The 15,484-nt window shown below is 44.9% G+C and overlaps 1 protein-coding gene across 11 annotated transcripts in view; it reads left to right on the top strand.

Annotated features, from left to right (window-relative positions):
• Positions 1-15,484, top strand: part of Kiaa1217 (KIAA1217 ortholog) — a 295,062-nt gene that overhangs the window by 12,880 nt on the left and 266,698 nt on the right. The gene's annotated exons all lie outside the window — the stretch shown is intronic.

The raw sequence follows: 15,484 nt of genomic DNA, 5'->3' as shown, positions 1-15,484 counted from the left end.
AAGTCCGCCCCTGGCTTGTGCTCACACTGGTTGGTTGGTAAGCATCCGGGCTGAGTCGAAATCTGAACCCGGGCAGTCTAAACAAGCTCTTTCACTCATTAAAGATACTTAACGAAGGGTCTGGCCCACTGGAGCATAGCAAACTTGGCTCTAGCAGGCCCTGCCCTTCTCCCCCATTTCATCTGCCTTGCAAAAAAACAAAAACAAAAACAAAACAAAAACAAAAAAAAAAACCCATTAGATTACCGAGGTTTTTTGTTGTTGTTGTTGTTTTTTTTTTTTTTTTTTTTTCTTATTTGGCTACTTCCTCCTCCTGAGGCCTAGCAAGGTCCAGCTAGCTAAGTACTGAAGTCTAGCAATCAAAAGTCCCCCGAGGCTCACCTAATTTACATGCCCAATTAAAATTAAACACCTCATCTTAACACTGGGTTTCCCCTTTTACCTTTATAAACAGCCATTTGTCTGTGGGCCACACCTGTCTCCTCTCTATCCAGAAACAGTCCTTTGTCTCTGTCCCTTCCCCCTCCCCCTCTTTCCCTTTGCCTCTATCTCTTGCTTTGTCTCTTATTCCCTGTCTTGTGTCCCTCTGGGGCAAATCAATCTCCTTTGTGCTGAGAAATTGGTCTTGAGGATCCTCTTCTGGTACTTTCCTTTCACTTTTAGTTCCAGCACGTGGGAGGCAGAGCAAGTGGATTTCTGAGTTCGAGACCAGCCTGGTCTACAGAGTGAGAGAGTTCCAGGACATCCAGGGCTACACAGAGAAACCCTATCTTGAACACACACACACACACACACACACACACACACACCAAGAAGATTTATTTATTATAGCAGCAGTAGTAATAGTTACTGTTTTGCTGTTTGTCTGTTTGAGATGGGTCTCACTGTGTAGTCCTGGAGGGCTTTGAACTCTATATACCAGGCTGGCCTCAAACTTACAGAATTCTGTGCATGAGCTGCCACACCCAGTCTGTTGTTATTTTTATTTATGTTCTTCTGAGTATGCCATCTTTCCAGCCTTCGAGGCTCATTTTGTAAGGAGGAGGATGTCTTTGTACCGAGACCTGCGAGGCCTGTGACGTCATATAGGCGACAGTTAGAACAGTGTAACTATAGGCCTGTTGCCAAGGCAACAGCCGCCATATACCCAGAATTCAATGGCCCACCTTTACCTGTAATCTATGTCATCACCCGTATATAACTGGGTAGCGTTTCTCCCCCCCCTCTTTCTTTTCCTTCCTTCTTCCCGCCCACTACCCCTTTCCCCATCTTAAATAAAGTCCCAGGTGGAACTGTTTGGCCTGGTGTATCTCATTGCGGCCCACGAGGCGGGCAGACAGGTGACCTGTGCTGCGGCGTAGGCAGACGACCTGCGTGGAAAAAACCAGCAGGATGACCTTGGGGTTTACAGTGAAAAGACATGTCAGTGTTCCTCTCACCCATTTGGTCCTGATCTCCAGCTTAGCTACAGAAAAGGCTTAACGCGAGAGCGGGCAGTGCTGTCCTCCTAACCAGCGGAGGAAGAGAACAGGAGGCCTGACCCAGGAGGAAGGCAGCTCTCCAAAAACGTGCTTTCATTATTACCATAAATGCATCAAACACATAGGCCACAAAGACGTGGTGCAACATGATGTAATTCATCCCGGAAGCACTCAAGTGCTTGGCACAGTGAATGAATGAATGAATGAATGAACAAATGAACACAAAAAAATCCACATGTATATGTAAAGGTAAAATAAAGTGGCTAAAAATAGACTGTGACAAGCCTCTTTTCTTCAGGCGCTTTTCTGCTGTTCTTTCTTGCTTCTTTCTTACAAATCCCAGATACTTTTCTTTGTACCCCTTGCTTCTGCTGTCTTCAGTCACCTGTTTTTCTCCAGTTATCTTGACAGCCACCCAGATAGCACCCGACTGTGGCACAGGGTGTTATTGTTCCTTGGCTGTGTGCAATTACTCTTTAGCAGACTGGGTGGGTTTAGGGTCACAGGAGATGTGAGGCTTCCTTCCTTGGTGACTCTCACTGGCCTCTTATCAGATTGACCTTTGAGGTTGGAGACTGTCTTGGAGGAAGTGGAGAGCTTTCAGCCATTGTGCTAAGTGGGCAGGTGGGGGGGGGGGAGAGCCTACTGGCATGCAGACTGCAGGGACTGAGACAGGCTCGATATTTTCAGCCTGCAGCCTTACCAGTTCATTGCCTACACTCGGTTTAAATCACTGAGCTTTTGATTTTCCATAGAAATGGAGTTGGCATCCACGGGTACAGTGTCAGTCCGTAGTTAATCGTTACTTCCATTTTTCCCTTAAGTGGAATGTTCTCTAAGAATTCTACCAGAAAAGACAAGGCTGTGAACTTCAGAACAGAGATGGGAAACCTCATTGGTGGAAGGATGGGCCTATGACCCACGACTCTGTGAAGCAGGCTTGGCAGCCTTGATGTGCATTTGAGCACTAGGATATCTGCTGTCTTCTCTTTATGTCACTGTTTTGGGAAATACTATATCCAATAAAAAGCTACTCATGCGGAAGAAACTTAAACTCAGTTACAATGACACAATAGGAAAAGTTGGTATTTGAATGAAAAGAAGTGTAAACTCAGAATTCTGGTTTACTCCACTACAGTGGGACCACCACAGTGAGCTGGGATGGAGATGAGGATAGAAAAGATGAAAGTCTGTGTTGAGTGGGAAGGGAGATTGGTTAGTGGCTGAGGCCAAATGATACTGATCTCCTGTCCCACATAACACCTGAGCTGGAGTTGTGAGGCGGCTTAGCAGCTGTTCTCTCCTGAGGCTGAGCAGATGCCACCTTCCCTCCAGGCCTCTGAGAATGTTCTGTTGATGGTCTAAAGCAGAGGTGGGGTGGGGTGGTTTCAAAGGACACATCTGTGTGCACTCAGGTACGGCTGAGGTTCTTCAAGTCTATCCCAGTCAGCATAGTAAAGGCCAGAGAAAGCTTGACTTGACGGGACTCGGGACACAGACCTGTAGACAGCACCTCATCTGTCTGCATTCCTTGTCTCCCTCCCCCACCCCCACCTCATACTTTACCTCCCTTTGGTCTTCTACACTGTGCCTGTGGATCTATCTCATTTTCCTTTGGAGAAAGTCAAATGACACCATCTGATGCACATCTCCAGACCCCGAGACTCTAAATGCCAGCTATTCCTTTGTGGGCTGTGTTCCTGGCTGCCTCCCCGCATGGTTGACAGGAAGAGAATAGCAAGTCAAAAAATGATGCATCTGGCATTGTGCTTGATAACTTGGTAGGAGGAAAATCTAGGACTCTTCTAATTCTTTGCTACCAATCACCACAAAAAAAGGACATGCCCCCGCTTCATAATCTTAGTTTAAGTACTAGAATATTCCTACTAGAGAATTTTACACTTAAAGTTTAACTTTTAAAAATGTAATATTGTGTGTGTGTGCGCGTGTGTGTGTGTGTGTGTGTGTGTGTGTGTGTACAAGTGTGGAGGTGAGCATTTCTTTCTACCTCTGTAAGGGTTCCTGCTATAGAATTGGTGTTGCGTGGCAAGTGCCTTCACATGATAAGTCATGTCCCTGACCATGTATTTGAATTTTTAAAACCACGAATGCATTTTTTGACTCTTAATGACTAAAAAACTGAGAGATCACCTTAATGTCCCCCAGAGATTTTGCATAATGCCTAAGCATGGCTGTCTTTATTACAGCCTCCCTCTGCCTTTAGCCTTTGCCATGAACTACTTACTTACTGACTTATTTGTGTGTGTGTATACACGTGAGGGTAAGTGCATGTGTAAGCACACGTGCAGGGGGTACCAGGGAAACTTGGAGGGGCCAGTCCTCCCCTCCACCTTGTTGAGGCAAGCATCTGAGGAATTCCCGGGCCTGGCCTGGAGTACCGTGATTGTGGATGCTGCCACCCTGTCAAGGCTTTTTGTATGGGATTCAGGGGTCACTTGCACTTTGACCCCCTGAGCCATCTCTAAGGCCCCTGGGCTTTTGAAATTGCGCAGGGCCATCAGACATGGTGTCCTATTGCCTGGCTGCCGGGGGCTCAGGTGCAGTTGGGTTGCAGGCTTCTCTGTATGTTACTGTGGGATTGGGGCTGATATCCTCTTCCCTTCCTCAGTGGAGGCCACTTCCTCTCTGTTAGAATTCGCTCTAAGCTCCACCCCACAGTTACCTGGCAACAGCCAGGTAGGCCTGGCCTACTATAAAAATGGCTGTTCAGCCCCCTTCTCTCTCTACATCTCTTGCATTTCTAATTCTCTCACTCTCAGCTCCTCTCTTGCCCCTCTTGGGCTCTCCTCCCCTCCCCCCTCTCTCCATGTGGTCATGACCGCCCTCTGCTTCTCTACTCTCTCCCTCTCTCTACCTTTCTCTGCCTCTCCTACCCCCTCAACTTCCCTCCCATGCCCAGAATAAGCTCTATTCTATGCTATACCGTCATGTGCCTGGTCCCTCAGGGGAAGGGATGCCTTGGCATGAGCCCGCTGAGGCACCCCCTTCCCCCACACCGCCATAGAACATATTCTTCTACCTCTTTCTCTTTTTGTGATCACAGCACTCTCCATGGCACTCCTTAGCATTGCTCTGTTCTGCTTTGTGGCCACCTGCGTATTTCCAGGACTTTGAAATCCTTGTTCCTTTCCAGCACAAATGTTTGAGTGTCTGAAGAGGATTACTTTCCCTTTGGCAGTAAACAAGTTTGGCATATTTTCAAAACTTATATTTTTAAGTTCTGCCTGCTTGTCCTGTTTTCACCTCCTAAAAGCTGAGGTTACACTTCTATGTCATGACACCTAGCTGAAATTTAGACTTTTCCTGCGTTAAAAGTATCAATTCAGTGGCCTCAGAGACAGCTCAGCACGTAAAAGCACCCGGCGGCTCTTGCAGAGGACCTGAGTTCGATTCCCAGCACCCACATGACAGTTCACAACTGTTTTCTGGCCTCTGAGAACCAGGCATGCACACAGCGTACATTCACATGTGTAGGCAAACGCTTACACACATTTAACAAAATAGGATCAATTCAGATTTCATGAGTCGAGTGTTCACATATGTACATATTTAGCACTATGGTCAAGATAGCACAAGAAATGATAAATGTAGCACTGTGCTCAAGATAATCGAGAAACAGACATCCATGCTCAAAGACTGATACTGTATAGGCCTAGCACTAGGGAAGCTGGGGCAGGCGGGTCTTGACTTTGAGACCTGCCTGGGCTACAAAATAAAAACATAAAAATAAGCAAAACTGCAAAACAAATGAGTGTAGACTGCCTCATGGGAACATGGCCTGAGTGCTGTCTATTCCTTTAACTGACTTCACTTTGCAGAAGGTCTATACCGATTCCATCTTGCAAATCTAAAAACAAAATAAGAAAAGTTTTAACTGCCTTTGAATCGGAAGAGCCTTATGTTTGTTTATTCAAATGATTTTAAGGTTTGTATCTGCACGTGGCATTGCACGTTTGTGCAGGGACCCTTGGAGCCAAGAGGCATTGGTTCTCCAGGAGCCCGACTTACAGGCAATTGTGAACTACCTATTGTGAGTGCTGCGAACTGAACTTCAGTCCTCTGCAAGGGCAGTGTGTGCTTTAAACCACCAAGCCAACACACACTCTCTCTCTCTGTCTCTGTCTCTCTGTCTGTCTCTCTCCCCAGAAGGGTAGCTTTTCAGAAGGAAGCTCTACTTAAAGTTGGTAAATCACAGGCATTTTGATGCCCCTTCTCTCAAAATTCGCAGAAAATAGTGACAAGTGTTAATAATAGGAGGAAACACTTCCATGTTGACAGAGAAAAAGCCAGAGTGAGTGAAAAAGTTCTGTGGAAATACAGTATGACACTGGGAGAGACTAGCGGAAAGGAGGGGCGTGGCCCGTGAAGACCCAGGGCCATAACCTCATCTGGAAATAGAGGAAACATTCCCTAGGGAACAGCGGGAAAACAGACGTCTCTAGAGCACACTTCTGATAACTTAAAGAACTTTACAGTGAATCTCAATACTGTAAACTGCTGAATGAGGTGACTCGTGTTGGAGCAAAAATGAGGGCCGTTTATTTTTGTTTGTTTGTTTTTGTGCAGAGATCACTTCCAGTGACACAGGAGAATAGAGGATATGGACTCTGCCGATATTTCCCTTCTAAATTCTATTTTCAGTACCCAGGTTCTAAGACAGCAGATCCTGATAGAAGAAAGATACCTAAAAACTTATGTATTAGTTTAGATCATGCTGTATAACAAATAAACCTTGTAGTTCATTTGGGGTTGGTTATGGTTCAGTACAAAAGTGTAAAGGGAGGGTCTTTTGCTAAGGTCTTGTTTCCCAATTGGTTCTTGACTTGTCAATAAAGAAGGCCGGGAGCCAATTGCTGGGTGGAAAATCCAGGTGGGACTTCTGAGTCCCAAGAGGAAAAGAAGATAAGGGGAAGGAAAGAAGGGGCATTTTCTGCTATGCTTTGGAGGAAGGAGGGCACAGCAATCATGTAAGGCCTCTGGGTAGCTAGGGCCTGCAGCCTTCTCTAGGGGCAGATGGCCAAGGAGGCCAGCAGGGGGCTAGCTGATACAAGCTGCTAAGTTTAGAGCAGGAAGAGAAAGAGTTAATAAATTGGTAAGGGCACACATTTCCAGGTGTGAGGTATTTGTGCCTAGCAGGCAAATTCTAAATTAATAAAGTCGAGTGTCTTTTATCTGAGGTTTCTAGGGTCTCAGGACTGATAACTCAACCCCTCCCAGAGCAAAGGCCTGTAGGAAAGGGAAGAAGGGTCGGAGCTAGTGGTGGCTATCCCAGAACTGGGCTGGGTGGAATCAAAGAGAGCTGGGAGGAGCTGGTGGGGCGGCAGATCCCAGACAGGGTGGTAGCATGGTTTTCAAAACGACATGCAAACCAAAAGTCTTTGTTTTTCACACATATAAAGTATGTTGATGATAGGGCAAGTTTCCAGAGAAGCCATTCTTACACAGTGGCTTTGTAATTCTGTCTCTTTTCGTCTTGTGGAGATGCTGTCTCAGTACAAGCTCTGCCAGTGTTAGTAAGCATGAGTTTCAGTCAAGTTCCTGCTGAGATCTGCCTATAACAGTTTAGAGAAGAACAGGAATCATGGTATTTAGTCTAGGAATCATGACTGTTAGGAAAGTGCTCCTCATGTCAGTGCCACACCACTAAACGGAAGGAATGTTTCTTAGCCATTGCTGTCACATTAACATTCATTGTGTTAATGAATGGTGATTTTGTGTTTCACAAAAGACGAGTAGTTGTGTGGGCAAAGAATATGACGGTGTTGAAAGAATCAGAGTGAAAACATTTCTTAGAGAAATTATAAATAATCTTGAATATATCTAAAGGCAATGAACATGGTTTTTTTGTTTGTTTGTTTGTTTGTTTTTTGGGTTTTTTTTTTGGATTTGGTTGTTTTTTCCTTCCCCCCCCCCCCAGACAGGGTTTCTCTGTATAGCCCTGGCTGTCCTGGAGCTCACTCTGTAGACCAGGCTGGCCTCGAACTCAGAAATCCGCCTGCCTCTGCCTCCCAGAGTGCTGGGATTACAGGTGTGCGCCACCACCGCCTGGCGAGCATGGTTTTAATGACCGCACTCATTTGTGTTCAGACAGAATAAAAGACAGTAGTGAAAACACAAATGGAAAAATAGTCAAATACTTGAGAGAAATGATGCTACCAAATGACCAAATGAAGGAGTTAGTTTGCAAAGGAGTCCAAAGAGAGCTGGCATTTTCAAATATAACATAGAGATTATCAGTATAGCAGCTGCCTAGCATGCATGAGGTCCCACATCAAGCCCCAGGAACATACCCATATCCACTACAGAGACTGGAGTAAGAATATGGAGATTGAAAGAACTTGGGGACTGTTGGGGTGTTTTAGTTGGTAAAGTGCTTGCGGAGCTCAATTTAGATCCCCTAGGACTCATGTAAAAAGCTAGGCACAGTGGCACACTTCTGTAATCCCAGGAGACAGAAGGGTCTTTATGGCTTGGAGCCTAGCCAGCCTAGTGTAATTAGCAAACGACTCCAGGTTCCTGAGAGTCCCTGGCTCAAAACATAAAGTGAAGAGTGATTGAGGCTGGTGTCTGATAGCAACCTCCGGTCTCATGTGAACAGAGCCAGGAGTGGGAGTGGGGAAGAGGAGATGAAAATGGAGGAGGAGAAGGAGCCGGAGGAAAAGGAGGAGGAGAAAGAAGATGAGAAATAAAAATGCTAAAAACTCAGAAGTTGCAGTTTTGCTAAAAAGAAAAAAAAAATCCATTTGCTATTGACGGAACAAGATACAGAAAGGGAAGAGGAATGTTAACTAGGCATCACGTTTGGCATGTGGCTTTTGGTCCATGCTTAATTGGTTGCCATTGTCCTCACTGTTAGCTTTTCTTTTAATTGGTTTTGGAGGAAAGCAAAAGAGAGCATGTCAAGAACAGCCCGATGGTAAGAGCTCAGTAAAATTCAACAACTGAAGAGTTGGGTGCAGGAGTTGGGGAGTAAGGGGAAGCCAGAAACAAAGTGTAGATACAAAGGCAGGCAGTAGTCCTCAGCACAGAGTAGAGAGAATTGCCACCAAGATGGAGAATCTTGAGATTGGGGCCTTAACAAAGACCAACCTGACTCAGTAGGGAGCATAGGTGCACACAGATTCACAAACAGCAGCTTGCCTTCCTGTTTGTTGTTGACCAGGGCTGCTTCTTGGCTTATTTGCCCATCTCTCCACCTGTTTCGCAGTCATTCAGTCAAGTGGTTTATTAGGGACAGACACACTGAGCACAGATTTGTCATTGTACACAAAGGACACATCCCAGAATCTGCCTGCCAAGGCAAGTTTCTTAAGTGGGAAAGGTGTGAACTTTGGGGTCTGATGTGAGTTTATTGATGCTGAGATACTCTTGATTTCATGACTGTAGTGAGTCAACCATTTCTTTGAGGCTTTTTCTTAATCACAGACCAAGGCAAATAGTGCTGTGGTGGAGAGAACAGGAAGAGGAAATTCATCCCCATTGCAGCAGATGCTGAATACATATCAGAACCCTGCTTGGGAAGGAAGAGGTAGCAAAAGGTTGCTAACCATCCAGCCCAGCACCAGTCTGTTGACAGCTATTTTAGGAGAAATTGGGGAAAGATTCCTAGCTATCAAAAGTAAATGACTGAGCCAGGCGGTGGTGGCTCACGCCTGTAATCCCAGCACTCTGGGAGGCAGAGGCAGGTGGATTTCTGAGTTCAAGGCCAGCTTGGTCTACAGAGTGAGCTCCAGGACAGCCAGGGCTATACAGAGAAACCCTGTCTTGAAAAAACCAAATCCCCCCCCCCCCAAAAAAAATGACTGGTATGATCTTTGAATATGCTAATAAGCAGAGTGAATGAATATTGGGTAATGTCTTAGTATTCTACTGCTGTGAAGGTGAAGAGACACCTTGACCATAGCAACTTTTATAAAGGAAAGCATTTAATTGGGGCTGGCTTATAGTTTCATAGGGTTAGTCCATTTTCATGGCAGAGAGAAAGTCTACAGGCAAACATGGTGCTGGAAGAAGTAGCTAAGAGTTCTACACCAAAATCCACAGGTAGCAAGCAGTAAGAGAGAGTGACACTGGGCCTGCATGGGGCTTTTGAAACCCACAAGGACTGCCTCCAATGACACACTTCCTCCAACAAGGCCACACCTCCCAATCCTTTCAAATAATGCCACTCCCTGGTAATCAAACATTCAAATCTATAAACCTATTAGGGCATTCTTATTCAAACCACCCATTCAGTATTGGGTCTGGGATAGTTATCAGCAGCAGAATGCTTGCCTAGTCTGAATGAGGTCTAATATCTAGCAGTGTGCAAAAAATGAGAAAGAAGAAGGAAGAGAAGACGAAAGATATATTCACCTTTTGCAAAACCACTTTGACCTACACACTTAACAATTATGGTCTTGTGTTTTATGAGAATTACATTTGGAAAAGATGCCATGCCTCTCACAAGCTTGCAGAGGGAACAGTTAGACCGGAAGAATTCCACACTGGGGATCAGAATTTGAATGCAGTCTCTGAAGAATGAGGGAGTCACGTTTTCCTGATCAACTTCTGTATCCCAAAGCCTCATTCATGTCGGGGATCCTGATTGGAAGGCATTTTCCGGAATGAGAGGACCAGGGAGATGATGTTGAGACAAGAATGGAGGTGTCTCCTTTGTGTCCGACCTAAGAAGGTGGAAGTGGACCTTGGAGAAGAATGTCAGTGGATACAAGGAGAGGGAAACTGGGTTGTTGCTAACCAAGCTTCCATGACAGCAGAAAAGTATCCATTCAGAGACTTGGACCATGGTATGGGATTAGAGTAAAGGCTAAGTTTAAAAATAAGCCTTCAGCGTTGTGTGACAAAGATGATGACACTGGCTCAGTAACAGCCTCAGTGTTTGGACAGACCAACAGTGATAAGCTGCCAGGGTGGCAGCTACAGTCTGGAATGTCACCAGAGGTGTGTGTTGACACACTGGATATTAGGGAAGAGAAGAACAGTGATGGACTGGAGGAGCACAAAGGTCCAGCAGAAATAGATCCAAGACCTGGTTTCAGAACCGGGAAATGGTGGCACATACCTTTAATCCCAGCACTTGGGAGGCAAAGGCAGGCATGAGGTCAGCCTTGTCTACCTAGTTCCAGGACAGCCAGGGCTACATAGAAACTCTGTCTCAACCACCCCTTCCCCCCTAAAAAGAAAAGACCTATCTTTAGGTCTCATTCTATTAGTCAGCCTGTACTACACTCTTCAGAAGGTCACCAAGTGGTCTGTGTTATCCATTCCTGATGCTTGGAAACGTTTAGAAACTAGAGAACTGGGAAATGGCTGAGTTGGTGATGTGCCTGCTATACAAGCATGAGGACCTGAGTTTGGATCCCCTGAATCCACAAAAGGGGGAGTGATAACAGAAGATATGCAACATCAACCTCTGGCCTTCACATGTGCCCTCACGTGTACATACACACCCATGCACACACACACATGCGCACATGCACACCCCCCCAACATGCACACACAAGCATACTCATGGTTAGTATACACAGCAGTTACTGCGCACATAAGATGAAAGGTTAAGAAAAAGCAGTAATAAGGAGAGGACAGAACTGACATCACAGTGTCAGCACTTGGGTCTGCTGGTGGGAATGGGCTGCGGGGTGTTGGCAGGGGAAGCGGCAGGCATGGAGCCTGTGTTACAACGGTATTTAGAAGCCTCTTTCAGCAGCAGCCTCTCAGGCCCACTCTCCCGCAGCCTCACTTCAGTCTCCTCACAGTTATCTTCGGCTTAGCAGCTCTGCTCTTTCTCTGTGCATCCATTTCCCTTATCTGTGGTTTTCCAGGAGTGCCCACTGGCCTGCCTTTGTGTGAAGGTGAATCTGAGCCTTGTGTGTTCTGGGTCTACAGATTGGAACTTTGAACTGAGGGATTGATTTTTGAGTCTACGGGGCAAATACCAGCAGGCTTTGCCCTGCCAATTCTTACACCAAAGACATCCCCCCCCCACCCCCCCGAAAATGGAATGTGCGATGACTTGGTTTCGTGAATGTTTATAGGCTTTGCTCCTAACTGTGATCTGTGATGCTGCTTAGCCAGCACCCCTAAGATGCTGAACGCTGAGCAGGGGTCGTGACTACAGAAAATAGGGTGCTAGAGAAACCCATGGCCCCAGTGTGATTTTCCCATATTTTGTATCCACCCTCTTTTTCCCCTACTCCGATTCTTTGTTCCCTCCTTTTTCTGGTTTCAGAGACTTCAGTCAAATCAGAACAGGCTCCCGTGCAAAAGCATCCTAACATAAAAAGTAGGAGAAACATGTTCAAAGGCCAACATGCACTTTGCCCACTGCCCTGATCCGCTCTCCCATTACTCCATGAAACATCCGTGTGCTCCTTCTAGTCAGTCCTGTGCTTTCAAGTCATGTAAGCTGGTACAGAGCACACATTTTATGTTTTTTCTAGGTGTATTATTATTATCACAAATCAGCTTACATTTCTTTTTTCAGCTAATCTTTTTTATTGTTTGAGCTTCTATTTTAAACAATATCCTTTCCTAGTTTTTAAAACTTGTCTTTTATAATTTCTTTAAATGAGTTTGATTTTTTTTTAAAATTAATTTATGTATATGAGTGTTTCGTTTGCAAGTATGTATTTGGACCATGTGTTTGCCTGGTTCCCATGGATATCAGGAGAGGGTGTTGGATCCCCTGGAACTGGAATGAAAGGTGATTACAAGCCAATCTGTGGGTACACAGAACTGAACCCAGATTTTCTGCAAGAGCAACAAATGCTCTCACCGCCCCGAGGATCTCCAAGTTTAATTTTTAATGGCATTTTCATTTATGTATTTGTTTGTTTGTATTTTAATTGTTAGTGTATATGCACATGTACCATGGTATACAAGTCAGTTTTGTTTTCCCCTTCTGCCATCTGAGTTCTGTAGATTAAAGTCTGGATAGGTGGTCTGTTTTGGCATCAGGTTCCTGTTTCTACTGAGTCATCTCACCATCCCAAAATGAGTTTAAACTTAATATTTCTCCATGTAACCCTGGCTAGCATGAGACTTGCTTCGAAGACCAGACTGGCTTCAAACTTGCAGCAATACTATGAGTATGCCTGCTGACTGCTATGATTATAGGCATGCCCCACCATGCCCAGAGTCAGTCTGGATTTTGATAGAAGAGTTCATTTGTTACCATTAAGCATGACTATTATTACTCTTCATTTTAATGTGAACATGAATCTGTCTGTCCATCTCTGATTACATATGGCTTCTGCTAAGGAAAGCTCAATGACAGGCACTTGAGTTTAGGTCCTGACAAGCTGTAGTTGAAATGGCAAGAGGTGGCTACAAGGTAAAATGACTTAGCCACTTAGAGGCCAATGAGAAGTGGACTCTGTACCAGGAAATTAGACTGCACACAAGCACCCTGGAGTTATGAGATATGTCAGTCAGGGTTCTACAGAGCAAGAGAAGAAATAGCAACATGTTCCTTCTTCAGGAGAGCTCAGCCTTTGCTTTTTAAACCTGTCACTGATTGAGCTATGGAGGATCATCAGTTTTACTCAAACGCTCATGACTGATGTGAGTCACGTCTGAGGAATTCCTTCACAGCAGAGTCTTGACTGGACACCACAGCATAGCCAAGTAGCTACACAAAATTAACTGCCCCCTCCCATAGCATCATTAAGCAGTAGTAAAATAAGAATGGGTGAGTCCTTAAAGAAATCTACAGCATCCAATAACAACCAGATGATCAAGGCCTGAGGGTGGGGGTTGGGAGGGATGAAGGATTTCCTGGGTTGGGCGCCACCATTTCCCTCAAATATTCAAATGCTGGTTTTCTTTTGGTGACACCCAAAGTATGATTTCCACTTACAAAATATGCCCTTGTTTCTTTTAGTGGCCTTTGGTTTTTATTTGGAGCAGGTTGCAGAATTTTCTAGAGACTAGTGTTTCCTCAACCTTTATCTTCATCCTTGGGATCTGTTGGCCCTGGGGTTATGAGGGTTGAAATCTGGGTAATGAGGTCTTAACCCTGTTCTGTGCTGTCCATGATTGCTTGCATGCGGCTCAGAGCTAGATCAATGCCTTCCCTCTGCCCAGTCACTGTTGCTGATGGCTACTTCCTTCTTAGACTCTTCCTGGCTGGACTTGCTTCTTAGATTCTCCCTAGGTAGACAGTTCTAGAAGCCCCAAACATCTTTTCACTCAAGATGTTTAGAAGATCCACAGAAAGTCTTCCCTTGGCAATCCAATAAAAACTTTCAAGTTAGAAGACCTCCACTTGGCCTGGCTTAATTTATTCAGGACTTTCATATACCACTGAGAGTGGATTTATTAAGCTATGGGTAGTGCTGACTTTGGTTAAGCACAGGTGTTCTGGGGTCAACTTTTGGGTTCACCCAGATTTATATCAAGACTCCAACACCTTATATCTGTGGAAGACCCACCCAACCTAATCACTTTGAGCTTGCCTATAGTGAAGGTGGCAATGATGGTCTTTCTTGCCTCACATTGTGACTTTGAAGCTCAAAGGAAGTAAGAATTGATTATTTTAAGAAGGAAAATGCTCACTGAAAGCACTGTTTGCTAACTACGTGACTGTTTCTAAGTCACTTCTTTTACCAGATATATGTATTCTTTTCATCTTTCAGAAGCTTTATTTCTGAGTGAGTACTTCCCTACTTCTCTTACAACATAGATTTGTTGAAACAGATTCAAGAGTGTTATTTGCTCTCTTGAGTCAATTATAGATGCAAGAGATGTCGCTAAATTTAGAAATAAGCCAGATTATTACATTAGTTATTTTTCTCTTCATTACCCCTGAATACCTGGTATAAGAACCCACTTAAGGGAGAGAAGATTTATTTTGATTCATGGTTTGAAGCACTGTCCACAGTGCTGGGGAAGATATGCATGCTGGAGCAGCTTTAAGGGCAGACCAAGGAAGGAAGAATAGGAAGGAATATGGAGGGAGGCTGAAGTACCCCACCCCAGGACCCATCAATCACCAACCTCCCCCAGCAACTCCCTGCCTCTTGAAGATGCCAAGGCCTCTCAAAACAGCACCACCCACTAGAGAGTAACTGTTCAAACCAGCAAGCCCATAGGAGATATCTTACATACAAACTATTATATTGTTTTAAATACCTGAACTTGGTTACTAGTTTGGTAAGCTCATGATACTATTCTTAAAGTGTTGGCAGCTTTGTGTTTCCCTCATTTGGGGACTGTAAGAGAAGTCCCTACTGACTGGCCAACTTTGAATCAAATCTTGGTAACTGTGCCAACCCTCATGTGTTGTCCTTATGGCTAAGATTGCTGGGGCATGAAACTAGCCCACACTAAATCAGCCAAGGTTCCCACATCCCGTAATGATGTCATCCCCAGCATTTACCTCTGCTTGCCTGCCTATGAATGGGTTAATCCAACTTATTTTTGTAATTATCCCCATGTGCCTTTCACATGCTGATGCTTTTTAAAATCTCTTTTCTAAGCTTGACTCCAGTAAGCAAAAGCTGAGATACTGTCATTTCCTAAATAAGCCAGAGGGAAGATTTGGCCCATTATAACCACTCTGCCTGCTGAATCTATGTTCACAGGCCCCTCTCTAATGGAACGTTGAGGAATAACTGTAATTGAATAGTGCTTCCACTCCATCTGCAGATTCCACCAAATAAAGCCTGGCTTTGGTTCTATCTTGTTTTTGTTTGTCTCACGTTGTGTTTGTGCCCCCATTGGGTGCAGCATAAGCTCAGGCTTCATCTGCGTGTATTTCCAACTCACAGAGGCAGTAATTGAAGAATCTCTGACAATAGCCTCGCCTCCCAGGAGGATTCCAACTCTGAACTGCTGTATTAAACCTGACTAGTTCTTGGTGCCCTTCAAAGGTACTGTCCCATCTGTTGACTGTGAACCGGGGCAAGGCAGAACTCAGATCTGTTAGTGGATGGGATCCAAACACCTTTCCGTTCCTCAACAGATAGAGCCACCCTTGA

This window comes from Apodemus sylvaticus, chromosome 14 (genome assembly GCF_947179515.1).
Source record: "Apodemus sylvaticus chromosome 14, mApoSyl1.1, whole genome shotgun sequence".
In the NCBI taxonomy this organism is placed as follows: domain Eukaryota; kingdom Metazoa; phylum Chordata; class Mammalia; order Rodentia; family Muridae; genus Apodemus; species Apodemus sylvaticus.
Note: the sequence above shows the minus strand (reverse complement) of the source record. Positions and strands in the feature narration are given on the sequence as shown.